The following is a 13,407-nucleotide window of genomic DNA, read 5'->3' as shown; positions in this document are numbered from 1 at the left end:
AAACCCACAGTCACTGGTTGAGGGCTGTTCCCAGAGGAACGGCAGTTTTCTGGCAGTCTCTGCCCAGTCGCGCTGTTGGAGGAACCTTCCTGGCAAAGGGGTAGAGTTGCAAGCAGGCAGAGCTGGCCAAGGAACTCTTTCTCTCACTGGTAAGGCCCGAGCGGATGGGTGGGCCCCATCACCGGCGCTAGGCTTGACGTGACAAGCGGACAGACCAATCTGGATTCACTGTTTGGCTGGAAGAAAGGGGGCCGGCCGGTAGGGGGGGCTGCCATGGGGTCGCCCCAGCCTTTCCCCACAGCCTTCCTCACCGGGCAGGAGAGGGTAGTGCAGAAGAGAAGGGTCTTCCCAGAAAGAAGAGGGAACTAGGGGCACCTGGGTGGCTCAGTTGGTTACGGGTCATGGTCTCGCGGTTCGTGAGTTCGAGCCCCGCGTCGGGCTCTGTGCTGACAGCCCAGAGCCTGGAGCCTGCTTTGGATTCTGTGTCTCCTTCTCTCTCTGGCCTTCTCCTGCTCATGCTCTGTCTCTCTCTCTCTCTCAAAAATAAATAAACATTAACAATTTTTAATAAAAAAAAGAAGAGGGAATATTTAGTAAATGAGTACTGCATTTATCATCTATTGTTATGTGACAAATAAACCCAAACCTAACAGCTTGAAACAATAATGAAGACTTTATTCTTCCCCACTGTTTCCGTGGGTCAGGAATTTGGACACAGACTGAGCTAGGCGGGGTCTGCATCAGGGCCTCTCTTAAGGTCGCAGTAAAATGTTGACCAGAGGGGCGCCTGGGTGGCTCGGTCGGTTAAGCGTCCGACTTCGCCTCAGGTCATGATCTCACCGCCTGTGAGTTCGAGCCCCGCGTGGGGCTCTGTGCTGACCGCTCAGAGCCTGGAGCCTGTTTCAGATTCTGTGTCTCCCTCTCTCTCTGCCCCTCCCCTGTTCATGCTCTGTCTCTCTCTGCCTCAAAAATAAATAAACGTTAAAAAAAATAATTAAAAAAAAATGTTGACCAGAGCTCTGGTCATCTGCGAGCTTGACGGGATGGTGGCTCCCTTACATGGCCAGCAAGTCTGTGCTAGCCATTGGCAGGGGCCCTTGCGTGCGTATCCCCCAGAAGGCTGTCTGAGTGTCCTCACACCATGGGCAGCTGACTCCCCCCATGAGTAGGGGGCAAGAGCCACAATGTCCGTTATGACCTGGCCTCGGAGTCCCCCACATCTTGGAAGCTGGCTACCATATTTACTCTGAACCAGGGTCCACAGCCCATTTAATCTTCATTCGGTTGTTGTTAAAAATGCACCTCTAGTTTCTATATAGCATGCCAGGCTCACTCAAGTGCTCAGGGCTCATGATCCCTCTTTTACAGATGAGAAACAGGAGGTGGAGACGTTACCTAATGTTTTCAGGCTGATTCCCCAGTGAGGCACGGCACTTCTGGCGTCAACGCCTGTATTTGTCCCATTTCACCACGCTGCTTTCTGGAAAGAAGAATGTGCCCTGTGCGGGGAGTCAGGGGTCCTGGGTTACGGTATAGGCTCTCTGTTAACATGCTATGACACCTGGGCCACCATTTCCTATAGCAGATGCCTCTATTCATTAGGACCGTGTCTGCTGTAAGCTCATTTCTCCCTCCTGCAGATAAGTCTGGAGATGGTAGTAGAGAACTGCCAGAGAGCTCTGTGCCTGGAGGTTCCCAGAGCCCCAGGCTCCTTGCAGGTCATTGCTCAGCTATGGCCCTTGTTCTCATGGTCCACTATGGTGGCGTCCACATTCCTGGCAGCAAGGGGAGAAAAGAAGAGAGCAAAGGGCACATGCCACAGATGCCTCTTAAAGAAGATTCCTGGAGGCTGCTGTGTGCGACTTCTGCTAATTTCCCATTGTCTAGAACTTAGTCACATGGTCATGCTCCACCGCAAAGGATGCTGGGAAGTGTACTCTTTATTCTAGCTTACTCGTTATGCCCAGGTGAAATTTCTACTATTTAGAAAAAAAATGGAGAATGGATATTGGGGGATGGCTAGCTGTTTCTACCCTAGCCAACAGCCATTAGCTTCTTCCCTTTTTTTTTTTTTTTAACAGATCCCTAATTTAGTTCACTCTCCTCCAAGCAACGATGAGCTTCTGTGAAAGCAGCCCTCACCTCCAGGGAGTGAATTATGATTGATCAAAGCCAGTCATGTGGTCTCACTCCCTTGCTAATGATTTACTTTAAAAAGGGCATATGATGTATGGAAACCAATTTGACAATAAACTTCACATATTGGGGGAAAAAAAGGGGGCATATGATACCATCTCTGCCAATGAGAACTGAAGGCAAGTCTCTAAAGGCTCTTGGACACAAGACAAGAATATTCCCATTTCTGCCTTAGTGATTGTTGCCTGCCTGTAACCTAGGCAGAAAGAGTCACCTTAGGAGTGTGAAGGGAGCCAGTCTAAGGGTCAAGACAACCCTCCCAAAAATTCTAGAGTGGAAAGAAGAAAAATATCTGCTCCTTAAGACACTTTTGAGGCACTCGATTAACCAACCCTGCCACCACACTACCTGTAAATACTACCTGTTCAGAGAATCGTCTTATGGTAATTCTTATTTAAGCCACTTTAATCGGGCTTCCTAATACTTGTAGCTAAAAACATACTGACTTATGAACACCTATGTACCAACAAAATGGAAAACCTAAAAGAAATGGAAAACTCTTAGAAATATATAACATACCAAGACTGAATCAGAAAGAAACAGAAAATCTGTGTAGACCAATTACTAGTAAAGAGATTGAATCAGTAATCAAAATCTCCTGATACAGAAAAGTCCAGGACCAGATGGTTTTACTGGTGAATTTTGCCAAACATTTAAAGAAGAATTAACACCAATCCTTCCCAAACTCTTCCCCCAAAAATGAGGAGGAGGGAACACTCATTCCCAAATTCATTTTATGAGGCTAGAATCATCCTAATACCAAAACCCAGAAAAGGATACTAGTAGAAAAGGAAACTGCAGGCTAATAACCCTGATGAAAAGTTCTCAATAAAATACTAGCAAACAGGATTCAACAGCACATTAAAAGGATCATTCATGATGATCAAAAGAAGTTTATCCTTTGGGTGAGAGAATGGTTCAACACACACAAATCAATCAATGTGATACACTATGTTAATAGAATCAAAGAAAAGAATCATATGATCATGTCAATAGACACAGAAAAAGCATTTAACAAAATTCAGCATTCACACATTCACTCATGATAAAAACTTTTTTTCCTTTCTTTATTTTTATTATTTTATTTTTTCAATAATATTTATTTTTAAATTTACATCTAAGTTAGTTAGCATATAGTGCAACAATGATTTTAGGAGTAGATTCCTTAATGCCCCTTACCCATTTAGCCCATCCCCCCTCCCACAACCCCTCCAGCAATTCTGTTTGTTCTCCATATTTAAGAGTCTCTTATGTTTCATTCCCCTCCCTGTTTTTATATTCTTTTTGCTTTCCTTCCCTTACATTCATCTGTTTTGTATCTTAAAATCCTCATATAAGTAAAGTCATATGATATTTATCTTTCTCGGACAAATTTTGCTTAGCATAATACCCTCTAGTTCTATCCACATAGTTGCAAATGGCAAGATTTCATTCTTTTTGACTGCTGAGTAATACTCCATGGTGTGTGTGTGTGTGTGTGTGTGTGTGTGTGTGTGTATCACATCTTCTTTATCCATTCATCGTGATAAAAGCTCTTAATAAATTGGGCATAGAAAGAACATATCTCAACACTATAAAGGCCATATATGACCAGCCACAGCTAACATCATACTCAGTGGTGAAAGGTTGGAAGCTTTTCGTTTAAAATCAGAAACAAGACAAAGGTTTCTACTCTTACCACTCCTATTCAACATATTACTGGAAGTCCTAGCTAAAACAATCAGGTAAGAAAAAGAATAAAAGGCATCAGAATTAGAAAGGAAGAGGTGAAATTGTCTCTGTTTGCAGATGATTTGGTTTTATATATAAAAAATCCTAAAGACTCAACAGAAAACTGTTAGATCTAACCAATGAATTCAGTAAAGGTGCAGTATACAAAATTAATATACAGAAAAAGTGGCATTTCTATACACTAACAGGACATTTTCTGAAAAAGAAATAAAGAAATCAATCCCATTTACAGTAGTATTGAAAACAGTAAAATACTTAGGAATAAATTTAACCAAAGAGGTGAAAGATCTCTACTCTGAAAACTATAAGACATTGATGAAAGAAACCAAAGAAGACACAAATAAATGAAAGATATCCCATGTTCATGGATTGGAAGAATTAATACTATTAAAATGTCAATACTACCAAAAGTCATCTATAGATTCAATGAAATCCCTATGAAGATTCCAATGGCATTTTTTACAGAAGTAGGAAAAGACATTCCTACAAAAGACCCCAAATAGCCAAAGAAATCCTGAGAAAGAACACTCCTTTATTTCAAGCTATACTATAAAGCTATAGTCATCAAAATGTAATGATACTGGCATGAAAACAGACAAATAAACAAACAAACAAAATGGAACAGAATTGAGAGCCCAGAAATAAACCCAAGCATGTATGGTCAACTAAAGTTTGACAAGGGAGCCAAGAATACTCAATGGAGAAAATAGAGTCTCTTCAATAAACGGTGTTGGGATAACTGGATATTTACATGGAAAAGAATGAAACTAGACCCCTATCTTACACCACTCAGAATGGATTAAACTCTTACATGTAAGACCCGAAATCATGAAACTTCAAGAAGAAAACATAGGAATAAATATCCTTGACATGGGTCTCGGTAATGGCTTTTTGGGTATGACATCTAAAGCATAAGCAACAAAATAAAAAAGAAATAAGCAGGTCTACCTCAAACTAAAAAGCTGCTGCACAGCGAGAGAAAACATCAACAAAGTGACAAGACCACCTACAGAATGGGAAAAAATATTTGTAAACCATATATCTGATAAGGGGTTAATATCCAAAACATATAAAGAACTCATACAGCGGCACCTGGCTGGCTCACTCAAGGGAGCTTGTGATTTCTTGGTCTCGGGGTTGTGGGTTCCATGTTGGGTGTGGAGATTACTTAAATAAATAAAACTTTAAAAACACACACACACACACAAGGGGCGCCTGGGTGGCTCAGTTGGTTGAGCGTCTGACTTCGGCTCGGGTCATGATCTCACAGCTTATGAGTTCGAGCCCCGCATTGGGCTCTGTGCTGACAGCTCAGAGCCTGGAGCCTGCTTCGGATTCTGTGTCTCCCTCTCTCTCTGCCCCTAACCCACTCGCATTCTGTCTCTGTCTCTCTCAAAAATAAATAAACATTAAAAAAAATGTTTTTTAAAACACACACAAGAACTTAGGGATGTCTGGCTGGCTCTGTCAGGGGAGCATGTAATTTCTTGGTCTTGGGGTTGTGAGTTCAAGCCCCATGTTGGGTGTAGAGATTACTTAAATAAAACTAAACACACACACACACACACACACACACAAACTCAGGGACTCAGGGATGCCTGGATGGCTCAGTTGGCTGGGCGTCCAGCTCTTGATTTCAGCTCAGGTCATGATCTCAAGGTTTGAGGGATTGAGCCCTGGGTCAGGCTCCACGCTGTCAGCAAGGAGCCTGTTTGGGATTCTCTCTCTCCCACTCTCTCTGCCTCTCTTTCTCTCTCCCTCTCAAAATAAATAAATGAACCTTAAAAAAAATAAAAATTCTCTTTATCTCTTAAAAAAAAAAAAAGAACTCACACAACTCAATAGTAAGGAAAAACATAACCCAATTTAAAAGTGGGCTAAGGACCTGAATAGATGTTTTCACAAAGAAGATATACAAAAGGCTAACAGGTATATTAACAGGCTCAACACCACTAGTCATTAGGGAAATGCAAATTAAAACCACAATGAGGTGCACCTGGTGGCTCAGTTGGTTGAGCATCCAACTCTTGATTTCAGCTCAGGTCATGATCCCAGGGTCATGAGATCCAGCCCCTCATCAGGCTCCACCCTGAGTGTGGAGCCTGTTTAAGATTCTCTCTCTCTCTCTCTCTCTCTCTCTCTCTCTCTCTCTCTCTCTCTTTCTCTCCCCCTCTGCCCCTCTCCCTTGCTCTAAAATTTAAAAAAATAATAATTAATTAATTTTTAATGTTTATTTTTGAGAGAGAGAGAGACAGACAGACCACAAGCAGGGGAGGGGTAGAGAGAGAGGGAGACACAGAATCTGAAGCAGGTTCCAGACTCAGAGCTGTCAGCACAGAACCCGACGCGGGACTCGAACTCACGAACCATGAGATCATGACCTGAACCAGAGTTGGACGCTTAACTGACTGAGCCACCCAAGCACCCCTAAATTAATTAATTTTAAAAAAACACGATGAGATATCACCTCATGCCTGTTAGAATAGCCATCATCAAAAAGACAAGAGATACCAAATGCTGGGGTCACTGTGGAGAAAAGTGAACCCTTGTGAACTCCTGATGGGACTATAAATTGGTGCAGCCACTATGGAAGTCTGTATGAAGGATCGTCAAAAAATTAACTCCCTATGATCTAGCAATTCCACTTCTGGGAATATATACAAAGGAAACAAACACTAACTCAAAAAGATATCTGCACCCCCATGTTCATTGCAGCCTTATGTCCAATAACCAAAACATGGAGACATCCTAACTATCCATCGATGGATGAATGGATAAAGAAGCAGCGGTATATATGAACAATGGAATATTACTCGGCCATAAAAAATGAGGAAATCCTACCATTTGCAAGAACATGGATGGACCTTAAAGGCATTACACTAAGTGAAATAAGTCAGAGAAAGACAAATACCTTATGATCGCTTCTATGTGGAATCTGAAAAAAAAAAAGTCATAAAAAAAGAGATCAGACTTGTGGTTACCAGAAGGAGTGGGTGGGGGAGGGGGAATTGGAGGAAGGTGGTCAAAAGATAGAAACTTCCAGTTATAAATAAGTGCTAGGGATGTAAGCTACAACATGAGGACTGTAGCGAACACTGCTGTGTGATATATAGGACACACAGTAAATCCTAAGAGTTTTCATCACAAGAAGAAAGGTTTTTTTTTCCTTCTTTTTATTGTGTCTATACGAGATCATGGGTGTTGGCTAAACTTATTGCAGTAATCATTTCACCATATATATAAATCAAACTATCACACTGAATGTCATACAGTGATGTATGTCAATTATTTCTCAATAAAACTGGGGGGAAAAACCCATACTGACTAATCTACTTCCCTTCTCTTGGCATTCGTTGTTCTATGAGGAGAATGGAGAGGTTACCCCCAAATCTCACTTGCCTGGTGAGAAAGAAGCTCTATGTCTACCATGCTAGTGACAGAAATCCTATGCAAACCAGCTTAAGCCACAAAGGAATTTATTGGCTCTCATAGCTGTAAGGAACACTCTGGTATTTGTAAAATTAAGGAAAGATTTTCAGCAGTTAGTGGAAGCAGCAGACCCAATGCCATCAGGATTCACTCTCTCTCCTTCCTTCTGTTTCATCTCTGTGACTCCTTGTATAAGGATTCCTGGGGCTCCTCAGTGTCTCCTATTGCAGACGATTCTTCTCCACATCGGTGAATGGAGGAGAGAGGAGGGCAGGTAGGAATCAGAGGTACCAGCACATCCCCAGCAGGAAAAGGGCTCTTTGTATAGTTTTTCAATCCTAGGGGAGGACTCTGATGGCTCTCCTGGATCATATGTCCATTCTCTAGATGAATCGCTGTTGCCAGGCGCATTGGACACACTGATTGATCAGGTGGGGGTCGTCTGTTTACTTCTGTTGGGGAGGGCCCGTAGTAACTGAGAGTCTCATCAGAACCACACACAGGGAAGGAGGAACAGTTTCCCAAAGCGGGGGTATTGTTTCCAAAGAAGCAGGGAAAGGCTGCTGGGAAGCCATAACAAGACAGGTGTGTAAGACATAACCTATGCCCTCAAGAAGAGAGTCTCCAAGTTCTACTAAAACTTGCTGTGCACCTTACTGTACATTGAGTGAAACCAACGTCACGGCCCAGAGAGGGGCTTCCTACTGAAAACTCCAGGGGCCATTATTCACTGTAATTCTGGGTGAATGGTGCCCCTTGAAGCTGGACACTCTATGGCAGCCCTGAACTTAATACTGCCTGGTTGGACTAGGATGGGTGGCTGAGCCATGAAGGAAGACAGCCATCTCTTGGGGTATTGTCCTAAAACTCTAGCCAAAGGGGCCACTCCATTTTGGATGACGGCTCTGTGAGTCAGGACCAATAGGACAATTCAGAGTATTGCAAATTGTGAGTGTGTTTGGAGAGTTAGAGGGAAGATTTAATACAGGGAATGGGTGAGAGCACATGGGTGGCTCAGTCGATTGAGCGTCTGACTCTTGATTTCGGTTGAAGTCATGATCCCAGGGTTGTGGGATTGAGCCCTGTGTTGCTCAGCATGGAGCCTGCTCAAGATTCTCTCTCTCGCTCTTCCTCTGCCCCTCCCCCACTTGTGTGCGTTCATGCACATGAGGGTCCATGCTCTCTCTCTAAAAAATAATATAGGGAATGGGTTTGGTGGGTGGTGGGAGAACTGAGAAGCCAATGCAGTGGGAATGCACCCAGAGATTAGTAACACTAGGAAGAGATGGAGAGAAAAGAGGAGGAGGTGGTGTTACCAGAGCCCAGAAGCCAGGGCCACGTGGAAGGAGATAAACCACTGCAGGGGCTGCCTGGCAGAAGCTGAGCCCGTGGAGGAGGGCTGCCCGGGTGAGCTGGAGGCACAGAGAAGACACACTGCCTTTGGAGAGGCCACCCCAGGCAAACAGAGAGGGAGACAAATACCCTAACTTCTCCCTTTCTTCTGCCACACAATGTCCTTCCAGTGGTCCCCACTGGCTGAACTCAGCAGGGAAGATGAAGCCCAAGAAACACGAGCAGCAAAGGCCATCATCCCTGTGAGGCAGAGCAGAACAGAGTAAGGACAAGGAATGGATCTGAGGACAAACAGGCAAATGATAGACACAATGGCCAACTGGCCCCATCAGATCCTCTCTCCTGGGAAGAATGCAGGCCCCCAGAGATCATTTTCATGCCACTTGCTGACATCGTGGTGCCAGGAGCTCAGAGTCCCTGAAGGACTACCCATCTGTATCTGCACGTTCCTGAGCTTCCCACAATGATCCTCTGAAAGTTCCTCACTGTACAGCCTTTCAGCCTGGCACCCCGCACTTCTGGGAATCTGAGCTGCTGCTCCTTCCAGACCTGGCCTGAGCTGACAGGATTGAAGCCCACGGCGGAGCGTCCAGCTGTGCGGCCCAGAAGGCAGAAAGCATCGTGCAGAGGAGGCCAAGCCCATGAAACCAGCCTGGGGCCAGGAGGGAGGGAGGCCCTCTCACGGCTTCCTAACCTCATCACCACCACCACCACCACCACCACCACCACCACCACCACCACACTTCAGGAAATATTCTGAACTGAATGCAAATGAAAACACATGTCAACATTTGTAGGATGCAGCTAAAACAGTTCTTACAGGACAATTTATGCCACTACCCGTCTTTAGTAGAAAAGAAAGATTTCAAATCAGTGATCAGAACTCCTACCCAAGGGAACTAGGAAAAAGCAAAGGAAACCTGAAATAAGCAGAAGAAAGGAAAGAATAAAGAACAGAGAATTGGGGCATCTGGCTGGCTCAGTCAGTGGAGCATGCAACTCTCAATGTCAGGGTCATGAGTTCAAGCTCCACATTGGTCCTAGGAGCTTACTTTGAAAAATAAATAAATAAATAAATAAATAAATAAATAAATAAATAAAGTTGCAGAGGCATCCTGTTTAAAAGAAAAAAAAAGAACAGAGCAGAAATCAATGGAATAAAAAATAGAAAACAATAAAGAAAATGAATAAAGCCAAAAGCTGATTTCTTAAGAAAAATCCAATAAAACTGATAAACCTCTAGTCAATCCAAAATCACCAAAAACACATTTATAATAGCATTGAAAACTATGAAATGCTTAGTGATAAATCTAACAAAAGATTCACAAGGCTAGTACACGGCAAAATTAAAATACATTGTGAGAGAAATCAAAGAAGAAATGGAAGGTTATATTGTGTCCATGGATCAGAAAACTCAATATTGTGAGACTGTCAATTCTCCCCCAAAATTGATCTATAGATTCAGTGTAATCCCAGTCAAAGCCTAGTCTAGCAGGCTTTTATGTGGAAATTGACAAGCTGATACTAAAATTCATATATGGTGGGGCGCCTGGATGGCTCAGTCGGTTAAGTGTCAGCTCAGGTCATGATCTCACAGCTTGTGGGTTCGAGACCCGAGTCGGGCTCTGTGCTGACAGCTCAGAGCCTGGAGGTGCTTCAGATTCTGTGTCTCCTTCTCTCTGCCCCTCCCCACTCACACTCTGTATCTCTCTCTCTCTCTCTCTCTCTCTCAAAAATAAATAAACGTTAAAAAAATTTTAAATTCATATGAGAGCGGGGGCGCCTGGGTGACTCAGTTGGTTGAGACTCCCAACTCTTGATTTCAGCCCAAGTCATGATCCCAGGGTCATGGCATTGAGCCCCTCATCAGGCTCTGTGCTGACGGTGCAGAGCCTGCTTGGGATTCCCAGTCTCTCTCTCCCTCTGTCTCCTCCCCTGCTCATGCTCTTGCTCTCTCTTTCTCTCTCTGTAAAATAAAAAATAAACATAAAATTCGTATAGAGAAAAAAAATGGCTTAGAATAGCCAAAACGACTTTGCAAAAGAAGGACAGTTTGGAGACTTACACTATCTGATATAAATCTACAGTGACCAAGGCAAACAAATAGATTGATGGAACTGACAGCCAAACAGGTCAGTGGACCAGACTAGAAAGTCCAGAAATTGACACGTATGGCCAATTCATTTTCAACAAAGTGCCAAAGCAGTTCAGACTTTAAAGGTGCCAAGACATGGATCATCTTTTCAACAAGGGATGCTGGAACAAAACAATTTTTTGACAATTTTTTCTGTAAAAAAATAAATGTCGACCCATATCTTGCACTATATTTAAAAATTAACTCAAGGGGCGCCTGGGTGGCTCAGTCGGTTAAACGTCCGACTTCGGCTCAAGTTGTGAGCTCGAGCCCCACATCAGACTACGTGCTGACAGCTCAGAGCCTGGAGCCTACTTCAGATTCTGTGTCTCCCTCTCTCTCTGCCCCTCTCCTGCCTACTCTCTCTCTCTCTCAAAAATAAATAAACATTTAAACATTTTTTAAAAATTAACTCAATTTAATTGAGTTAATTAGGATCATTGGCCTAAATATATAAAACCTAAAGCTATAAAAATTTCAAGAGAGAACATAAGATAAAAATCTTCACGACTATGGGTCTGGTAAATACTTCTCGGGACAAACAAAAAAGCATGAACCATAAAAGAAAAAATTGATAAATTCAGCCTCATCAGAATTAAGAACTCTGGCTATTCAAAAGACACACAAAGAGAATGAAAAGTTAAGCCACAGACTGGTATAAAATATTAGCAATTCACATCTGGTAAAGGACTTGTATGTAGAATAAATAAGGAACTCTTAAAACTCAATAAAAAGAAAAGAAACCCAATAAAAACGGGCAAAAGATTTGAACAGACACTTTACCAAAGAAAAAAGGTAGATGGCAAATACACACATCAAAAAATGTGCCTGGGGCACCCGGGTGGCTCAGCCCATTAAGTGTCTGACTTTTGATTTGGGCTGAGATCATGGTCTCACGGTTCACGTGTTCAAGCTCCGCATCAGGCTCTGCACTGACAGTGAGGATCCTGCTTGGGATTCTGTCTCTCTACTTCTCTCTCTGTTCTTCACCTGCTCGTGCTTGCTCTCTCTCAAAATAAATAAAGTTAAAAAAATGTTCAACATCATTAGTCATTAGGGAAATTAAAATTAAAATCACAACAAGATACCGCTATATACTGATTAAAAAATGGCCAAAATGGGGGCCCCTGGGTGGCTCAGTAGGTTGAGTGTCCGACTCTTGATCTTAAGTTTTGTGAGTTTGAGCCCTGCATCGGGCTCCATGCTGACAGCTCAGAGCCCGCTTGGGGTTCTCTGTCTCCCTCTCTCTCTGCCCCTCCCCAACTTGTGCTGTCGCTGTCTCTCTCAAAATAAATAAATAAACTTTAAAAAAAATAAAGGGGCGCCTGGGTGGCTCAGTCGGTTGAACGTCCGACTTTGGCTCAGGTCATGATCTCACAGTCTGTGAGTTCAAGCCCCGCGTCGGGCTCTGTGCTGACGGCTCAGAGCCTGAACCCTCCTTCAGATTCTGTGTCTTCCTCTCTCTCTGCCCCTCCCCCGCTCATGCTTGCTCTGTCTCTGTCAAAAATAAATATAAACATTAAAAAAAATTTTTTAAATAAATAAGCATAAAATAAGCAAAAAATGGCCAAAATGAAAGACGGGCCATACCAAAGACTCTGAAGGCAGTGGAACAACGGGAACTCACATAGGTTGCTGGTGGGAATGTCAAATGATACAACTCCTCTGGAAAACTGTTTGGCGATGTCTTTAATTTTTTTTTTAATGTTTATTTATTTTTGAGAGAGAGAGAGAGAGACAGAGGGCGAGGAGGGGAAGGGCAGAGAGAGAGAGGAGGACACAGAATCCGAAGCAGGCTCCAGGCTCCGAGCTGTCAGCGCAGAGCCCTTCGAGGAGCTCAAACTCACAAACTGCTGAGATCATGACCTGAGCCGAAAACAAGAGCAGGCCGCTTAACCGACTGAACCACCCAGGTGCCCCGACCCTTATATCCTTGCAGTGTTGGCCAGTGGTTTCCAAGGAGCTCCTGGAGCTCAGGAACCACGAGGGGGACACCCAGCCGGTAGAAGGCATGAGGGATGGGAGGCAGAAGAGAGAGCTCAGATCACCTAACTTGTTTTCTGGGCAAAGCCCCCAGGACACAGAAAACCAAAATGTTGAGATAATGTATTTCTTCCCCAAATTTCATCCTGGCAGAATTACTGGCCAGTAATTACCTAGCAAATTGGAGAATCTACCAGGACCCCATTTAGATACCTGAGGACATAATTGGTCCCTAATTAGAAAAAGTTGTCAAACGGGAACAATTATCTCTTCTCTGTTCCATTTCCTCCCTCTCCCAGCCTAATCGTTCCGTTTCCCCTCCCCGCCATCGGGCCTCCCTGCTACTCCAGCTGCTGGCAATGTGGTAGGAAGGCAGAAAGGTGAAAGGTGGCAGGCTCCCCTGGGCCCTCCCCTAGCGCCAGCCCCCCGGGGGGTGGGGGGGTAGCACTAGGGGCCCCCGCTGTGTTCCCAGGGTTCTCCCCGCCTTGTTTTCCAAGGGCCTGTTTACTTGTCTCCTCTCCCACTAAACTGTAGGGTCTCTGCAGGGAAAGTTTTGTCCTTTTGTCCTTAATCTCCCTGTC

Source organism: Acinonyx jubatus, chromosome B2 (assembly GCF_027475565.1).
Source record: "Acinonyx jubatus isolate Ajub_Pintada_27869175 chromosome B2, VMU_Ajub_asm_v1.0, whole genome shotgun sequence".
NCBI classification, from domain to species: Eukaryota; Metazoa; Chordata; class Mammalia; order Carnivora; family Felidae; genus Acinonyx; species Acinonyx jubatus.
Note: the sequence above shows the minus strand (reverse complement) of the source record.